The sequence below is a fragment of the Notamacropus eugenii genome, chromosome X, assembly GCF_028372415.1.
Source record: "Notamacropus eugenii isolate mMacEug1 chromosome X, mMacEug1.pri_v2, whole genome shotgun sequence".
NCBI lineage: Eukaryota > Metazoa > Chordata > Mammalia > Diprotodontia > Macropodidae > Notamacropus > Notamacropus eugenii.
In genome coordinates this window covers 51602826-51611128 of record NC_092879.1, presented here as the reverse complement: position 1 = coordinate 51611128, position 8303 = coordinate 51602826, and positions in this window count along the sequence as shown.

Below are 8303 nucleotides of genomic sequence, written 5' to 3'. Positions count from 1 at the left end.
CTAGATCTAGGACGCTACGTAGAACCTTGGACAAGTCCCTTCCCCTGCAAGGGCCTCAGTTTCCTCCTCTGTAAAATGAAGGAATTGAATTAGATAGCCCCTGAGGTCCTTTGCAGATAAAAATTTATAACCCTAGGAAAGTCACTTAACATACTCTACCTTAGGCCTCCTCTGTAAAATGAGTTGGACTCTAGATGGCCTCTGAGGGCCCTTTCAGCTCTATCTCTGATATTGTGTGTGACCCTACACAAATCACTTCACATACAGAACCTTTGGCCTCAGTTTCCTAATCTTTAAAATGTCATGGTTGGAATAAATGAGATCTGAATTTCTTTCCAGGTCAAGACCTATAATCCTATGTGTAACCTTAGGCAAGTGACTGTACCTTCTTGGACCTCAGTTTCCTTATATGTACAATTCGGGAATTGGACTAGATAGGTTCCTTTCCAGCTCTAGGAAGGGAGGTAGAGAACCTACTATGTGTCAGGCATTGTGCTAAACACTTTACAAATACTATCTCAGATTTAAACTTCTTTGTAACCCTGGCAAATCACTCCAATCCTTCTTGGGCCTCAGTTTCTTCCTCTGTAAAATAAAGGGGTTGGATGAGATGACCTTTGAGGTCCCTCCCAGCTTCAGGTCCATATTCCTGTGATCTTATTGGTGGAAGTGGGATTTCCTGGAAACATTCATTAAGCAATATGAAACTATGCCCTCAAAGTCACTAGATCGTATGTGCCCATTGATACAGCTCTCTGACTCCCTGTACTAGAACTATACATACTCTCAAAGGATCGAAGACAGAAGAAAAGGGCACATATATACAAAAATATTAATAGTAGCTCTTTTCGTAGTGACAAAAGTCTAAGAACTAAGGTCGTGCCCATCGCTAGGGGAATGACAATGAGCTATGGTATGTGAATGTAACAGAATACTATTGTGCCATAAGAAATGACTAAAGGGATGAGTTCAGAGAATCCTGGGAAGATTTGTATGAACTGATACAGAATGAAGTGAGAACCAGGAGAAAAATTTCTACAACAATATTGTAGAGACAGTTTTGTGAGACTTATAATATCTGACCAATGTAGCAACTCACCATGAGTTCAAAGGATTCACAATGAACTGCTACCTGACTCTTGACAGAGAAGTGATGAACTCAGAGTACAGAATGAATCATAAATTTTTAGACATGACCAGTGTGGGAATTTGTCTTGTTTGATTATGTATATTTCTTTCAAGGGTTTTTTTTTAAGTATGTGGGAGATGAGAGGTTGAGAAAGAACATGTGTAAACTTTAAAGTAAAATTAAAAGGAAGTCTTTAAGCTCCTTTTGAATGCAGAACCCTAAACTGGGCATGGGGTGATTAAAAAGTTAAGTAGGAAGGATGTAATTCCTGCCTTTATGTTGTTCACACCAGTGGGGTCAAACTAAAATAGAAACTAATTCCTGCCAGTCTCATGTTGATTTAGAAAACCACAAGTTAATATTTCTGTTTTACTGACATTTTAATTTATTTTGTTAAATATTTCCCAGTTACATTTTAATCTAGTTCAGGAAACAATGGGGAAGATCTGAGGTCAGCATGTTTGACACTTGTGGTTTGCACTCTAGCAAGGAGATGCTAACACATTAGGTATGGTATGAATATTCCAAAATAAGTATATTATAGAGGGGTAAAAAAAAGTTCTAAGTGAAGAGAAAATATTGGGGTACATGGGAAATAGGGAAGGTTTCTAGTTTAGGGAGGAAGGGACAGGGTATTTCAAGGGGCAAATAAGTGTGGAGGTTGGATTGAGCTTGGTGTGTCCAACAGACAGACCCTTAGAGCTGAAAGGGACCTCAGAGACCATCTAGTCCACCGCTCATATTTTTTAGATGAGGAAACTAGGGCCCAAACTTGTCCAAGTCTCACAGGTAAGTGGCAGAATCAGGACTCAAAACTCAGCTCAAGTGCATTTTACAGAGGGGGAAACTGAAGTTCATGGAGGTTACATGACTTGCCCAAGGTCATATCAAGTCACTGGTGGATCCTGGACAATAATGTAGGTCTTCTTGGGCAGCTTAGCACAGTAGCTAGAGTCCTGGACTTCGAGTTAGGAAGATCGGGTTTGAATTTAACTTCTTACTAAATACACTTACTAGATATACTAGATACCCACATAATTTTACTTCCTCAATTTGTGAGAATTTATATAAAGTGCTTTTCAAACCTTTAGATCAGTGTGTAGATGGCAAGTGTTGTTCTGAGCTCAGGTTCAGTGCCCTTTCCTCTAAACCTGTTGGCCAGAGATGAGACTAACAATCAACACACTAAAAACAAAGTTTAGATAGAAAGGGACTTTGATTCCAGGTTGAATGAGGAATTTGGATTTGCATTGATAGGCAGCCAGACATGAGTATAATGAACCAGGTTATTTTCCTGAAAACCTACAGAACCAAAACTGCTTTTTTGTGGGGGGGGGGGAGGAGGGAACAGGAAAAGATCCTTCAGCATGAACTAATATGAATCAGACCAAATCTCGATGTGCATATGTGTATTCAACATTTAGGTGCTTACTATGCACGTGCAAGGTACAGTACTATTGTACTTGGTGCTTGGAAGGCAAAGGTAAAATCAAAACATTGTCAACCCTTGAAGAGCTTGCTTTCTATTTGGAGGAAAGCAAGAACTTCACAGATAGTAAATACAAAGTCATTTGAAGAGGGAGAATACAGTAACAGCTGTAGAGATCAACGAGTAAATCAAGAAGTTGACTCCTTTTAATCAAGCAATTGATCACATCCCTCCTTTTATTTTGCCCATCTGTGTTTCAGTGTGCAAAAATGACACCATTGGAAGGAAGCTAAAAGACATTCCTAAAAATTATGAAGCCATGGACAAACAACCAAAGACCATAAGGGCAAAATCCTTTGTTCCCCTTGCTGTCAGACAGAGGCAAGGACTTCAGAAGACAAAGGTGGACGTGGGAAGTGAACAACTTGTTAAGAAAATGGCTTCTGTAATTGGGAGTTGTATTCCTGGACCATAGCTTAAAATACAGGAACAATGCACTTGTGGCCAGGGATAACATGCACCTAACAAGAGTTAGGAAAGGATTTGCCTAGAACCTTGAAATCCCAAGTAAAAAGGCATTGAGGTCTTAGTCACCCAAATTCACCCTTGAGTCCTCCTCTCCTCTTCACTGTCTTTGACCATCATTCGCTTCTATTCAATCATTTTCTAAGTCTTGTTGGTTTCTATACATCTCTCCTGTCCATTGTACTCTTTTTTCCTCTTGTACAACCATGACTAGGATGGTTGTCATCAAGCTATCATCACTGTCAGGACTATGGCAATAGCTTCCTCATTTTGTTACCAGCATCTCCTCTCCACAATCTACATTTCAATACAGTGCCAATATAAGATGAAAAAAAATCGTGCAGCATATGTCTTAGCAATTCAATGATTTAAAAATATAAATGTTGTCCACTTTAAATCCTATGTGCTTACCACATTATTTTTTCCAGTATATACTCCCCATTCATTACCAATAAAGATAATATCAATAGCAGTCCAACATAATCAAGGCAGTGCATTAAAATAGTGTTTTTGGAGCAAGACAATGCAGTGTATTCTCACCATTCCTCTTTGGCAGTATGGTTCAGTGCCTGAGTTTTAATTCAAAACACCACTATGCAGCCAAAAATTATATTGAAATAAATTGGTATATGGTAGCATAAATACCCTTTTAAAAAATAGAACTGTCCCTCCTTCTACCCCCACCTTGAACAGATTTTTTAAAAACCCCTCAAAATAAGGTCAATAAATATCTTCAGTCAGGCAGAACAAATTTTCAATTTGGCTATATCTAAAAAATACGTCTTTTTCTGCATTTTATGTTCATCAAAGCTCTAAAGCTTTTCAACGTTGTTATCATGTATAATGGTTCTTCTAGTGCTGCTCACTTTAATCTGCATCAGTTCTTAGAGGTCTTCTCTGTTTCCTCTGAAACTGTCTATTTCCTCATTTCTATTTATTCAGCCCTAACCTCACAATCTAGGTGTGTCCTCATCAACTCCTCACTCTCTCTTACATCCCTATCCTCAACACATATCCAATTGGTTGTCAAGTCCTGTTGCATCTATCTTCCCAATATCTCTCCTGTACACCTGCATCTCCTTTCTGACACTGCTACAACCTTGGCTCCGGGCCTCATCACCTCATGCCTGGGCTATTGCTATAGCCTGGTATTTGGTCTCTGGACTCTGTGCATTTTTCACTGGCTGCCCATCCCCCCATGCCTAGAACTAGCTCTGTCCTCATCTCTACCTCCTGGCTTCCATAGTTAACCTCAAATCTCAGCTAAAGTCCCACTTTCTTCAAGACTTGCCCAGTTCTCCTTAATGTTAGTGTCTTATCTCTAAGAAGATCTCCAATTTATCTAGTGGATATATTGTTTGTACATAGTTGTTTGTATGTTGTCTCCCTCATTAGACTAAGTACTTTTTCAGAGCAGGGATTTTTTTTTAACCTTCGTATTCCCAGGGCTTAATAAATGTAATGGCAAGCAAAATGAGATTCTTTTGCTATTTTTCTGGATTGAGTTTTAGCCAATCAAAGGCCTTTTATTGAGTCTTGCGTTTGATTGAATCAATCAAGAATCTTTGATTGGAAACAGTGTATCTATATATATACATACACTGTCTCCAAACCAACTATGTATGTGTGTGTGTGTGTGTGTGTGTGTGTGTGTGTGTATACATACATACATACATATATAGTATTGCTTAGAGAAAGAAGCAGAGCTGAGAGAGAAGTGACCATGAATGGGCTAGGGGAATTTGCTTGCGGGGAAGGCTAACAGAAGGAATGTGATGTCAGGAACGCTGTCTGTTGATCTGTATTGATTTCTCAGACAGAAGTCCTGTCTCTTGATCTGTGTCAGTTTCTTAGATAGAAGTCCTTTCTGTTGATCTGTGTTAATTTCTCACACAGAAGCCCTGTCTGTTGGTCTTTATGAGTGAATTGAGATGATGGAGCTGGTAATGTGTATAAATATTGTTATAGCCCTGTTAAGCTTTGTTTTCCTAGAAACAGAAGTTGCAGGTCGGAGTCCCTGAAGTCAGCTATTAGGCAGAAGCAGGAAGAGTTTGGAGTGGAACAGTCCCCATGAGCTGAGACAAGGAGCAGGAGCAGAGAGCTGCCTGAGTGAGAACCTAGGCAAGAACTAGGAATGGTTGGCCCATGGAGGAGGAGTCGTGGGATTTGGAAGTCACCCTCAAGTCAGGATGAGAGAGGACTTTACTTGGACACTGTGTATTGATTAAAGAGATTATTCTTACAGTGATCTAGGGGTGGGTGGTGTGGTATTTTCTGCTACCCCTTAAGGATGCATTGTGCTAGGGAAGACTCTAGCCTGGGATTCCCTTACTTTGGGGATGCAACGATGTATGCTATGTGCCTTATGACATACTGAGTATTATGAGATACATATATGTATTAGATGATATGTTTTGCTTAAGGATGTTGCTATGAATGTTATGCTTTACTTTATTGAACAATGTTTAGTTTATTGTTGAATAAAGAGTTCATTATACTATGTGATTAGACCCTTAAAATTATTCACACCAGCAGTCCTCAGGTGTGCTGCTGTGATTGGTGTTATAGCATAGTGCCTGGCACATTAAAGGCATGTAATAAATGCTTGTCTGATTGACTGATTTCTTTTGTTACAATAATATTCCCTTACATGCATATACCACAATTTGTTTCACCATTTCCCAGTAGGAGAAATTTTCTACTCTGAAAAAAGCTGCCATAAATGCAACTTTATACATATGGATCTCTTTGTACGTATGGGTCCTTTTCCTCTTTCTTTGATTCCTTTGGAGTATAGGCCTATTAGTAGTGTCACTGTGTCAGAGTATGCAGAGTTTAATAACTTTGGGGGCATAGTTCCAAATTGCTTTCCAGAATGACCAGTCCACTTCTTAGTTCCACCAATACTTTACTAGTATACCTGCTTTCCCACAGCCCCTCCAACGTTTGTCATTTTTTTCTTTTGTTATCTTTGCTAGTCTAATAAGTGTGATATGGAACCTCAAAATGCTTTAATTTGCATTTCTTTAATTATTAGTGATTTAGAGCACTTTTTCCATGTGGTTGTTGATAATTTTCATCTGTTCCTTATGTCTCTGATAGGAAGCCTTTATCAGAGAAAATTGCTGCAAAGATTTTCCCCATTGTTTCTCTTCTAATTTAAACTATATTAGATGTTTGTGCAAAAAGTTTTGAATTTTATATAGTCAAAATTGTCCAATTTATCTTGTATGATCCTCTCACTTGTTTAGTCCTATATAATCTTTCTAAGGTACAGGGCTGACTTCCTCTTCCTCTACTGAAGAATCTTCAATGGCTTTATATTACTTTCTAGGATAAAACAGACTTCTCAGTTTGGCATTTAAAACCCTTTACAATCTGGCTCCAGACAACCTTTTGAGATTTATTTTACATTACTTCTTTTCATGTGTTTTGTTTTCCATATCACCTGACTTATTTGCTGTTCCCCAAACTCAATTTTCCATTTCCTACTTCTGTGTGTACCTTTGCACAGGCTATCCTCATAGCTTCAAGGCATTCCCTCCAAATTTGTGCCTCTTTGTTGTTGTTGTTCAGTTGTTTCAGTCATGTCCTATTCTTTGTGACCCCATTTGGGATTTTCTTGGCAAAGATACTGGAGTGTTTTGCCATTTCCTTTGCTTGTTCATTTTATAGATGAGTAAACTGAGGCAAACAGTTAAGTGACTTGCCCAGGGTCAGACAGTTAGTAAGTGTCTGAGGCTGGATTTGAACTCAGGAAGAGGAGTCTTCCTGACTTCAGCCCCAATGCTCTGTCCACTGCCCTCAGATTCCTTAGCTTCTTTTAATGTTTGATTAAGGTTTCATCTCCCATGGGAAGCTTTTCCTTCATTCTCTGTAATTATTAGTGCTCCCCATCCTCAAATTCTCTTGTATTTACTTATCTGTGTGCTTCAATAGAATGTAAACTCATTGACAGTAGGGACTGGTTTTCTTTTTGTCTTTGGATCTTCATTCCCCATCCTTGTATAGATTAGGTGCTTAATAAATACTTATTAACTTGGATAGTATCCAAGTCTAGATAGGTGATGCGATTCAGGGTTGTCCTCTGCCCTGGTCAGACAATATCAGGAGTATGGCATCAAGAAGAGGGTAGTTGGCATGGTAAAGGTCTATGCTATGAGAAAATTTATTAAAAAACATGGGATGTTTAAGCCTGGAGTATTAAATGATACCTGTCTTTGAGACTTTGAAGGACTCTCGTGGGAATGGTATTAGACTTGCTGTCCTTGGTCTGAGAGGGCAGAATCAGAAAACAATGGTTGAGGGAATTGAAGAGGGAAACCTGGGCTTAGTATGAGGAAATTAGGTGGAACCAAGGAGGAGATGACCAGTAAGGAAGAACTTTATAAACAATTGGAGCTATCCCAGAATGGAATAGACTCTCTTGAGAAGCACAGAGCTCCTCCTACATGAAAGTCTTTAAGCAAAGGCTGGAGGACCATTGTCAGCTGTTTTGTAGAAAGGACTCTTTTTCAGCTATGGATTAGCCTTTAGTCAATGAATGCGTGAGTTGAACTCAGAGAAACTGAGACCTGGAAAAGATCTTAATTTTAAAAGGCCAAGGTCTCCTGCTCTTCCTGAGCCATTGCCAGTCATTTTGACTTTTGTCTTGCCACTGGACCCAGAGGAATCCTCAGGAGAAAGTGAGGCTGGTGTCTTTGCACAGTTCTGCTTCGCTTAAATCCAATTCACGCACAAGTCAAGACAACACCCCGTGATGCCACTGATCCTCTTTGAGAACGAAGTCCACACTATGATATTCTGGGGAATGTAGCAAGATTCATCAGGTTCTTCTCATATTTCCTTACATTAGCATATCTGAAGCCTGACTAATTTTCATATTAGCAAAATAGCTCTAGTACAATGTGAGCTTCAAAGATTTAGTACAAATATCCGGCTGTTGGTCAACAGGGGAAGAACAATTATTAAAATTATTCCTTAGGATTCTGTCTCTTCATCTGCTGTCAAGACCAGAGGTGCCAAACATGCATCAGTAACACCAGAGTGCTGCTCAAACCAAATTAAAATGTAAATGGGAAATATTTAACAAAATAAATAAAAATAAAATAAAACACAGATACCATGACATTTTGAAACTAAGTCAATTTGTATCATGCAAAGATCCTTGTGTATGAATCAGTGGCCTGTGTCTATTTGAATTTGACACTACTGGTTAAG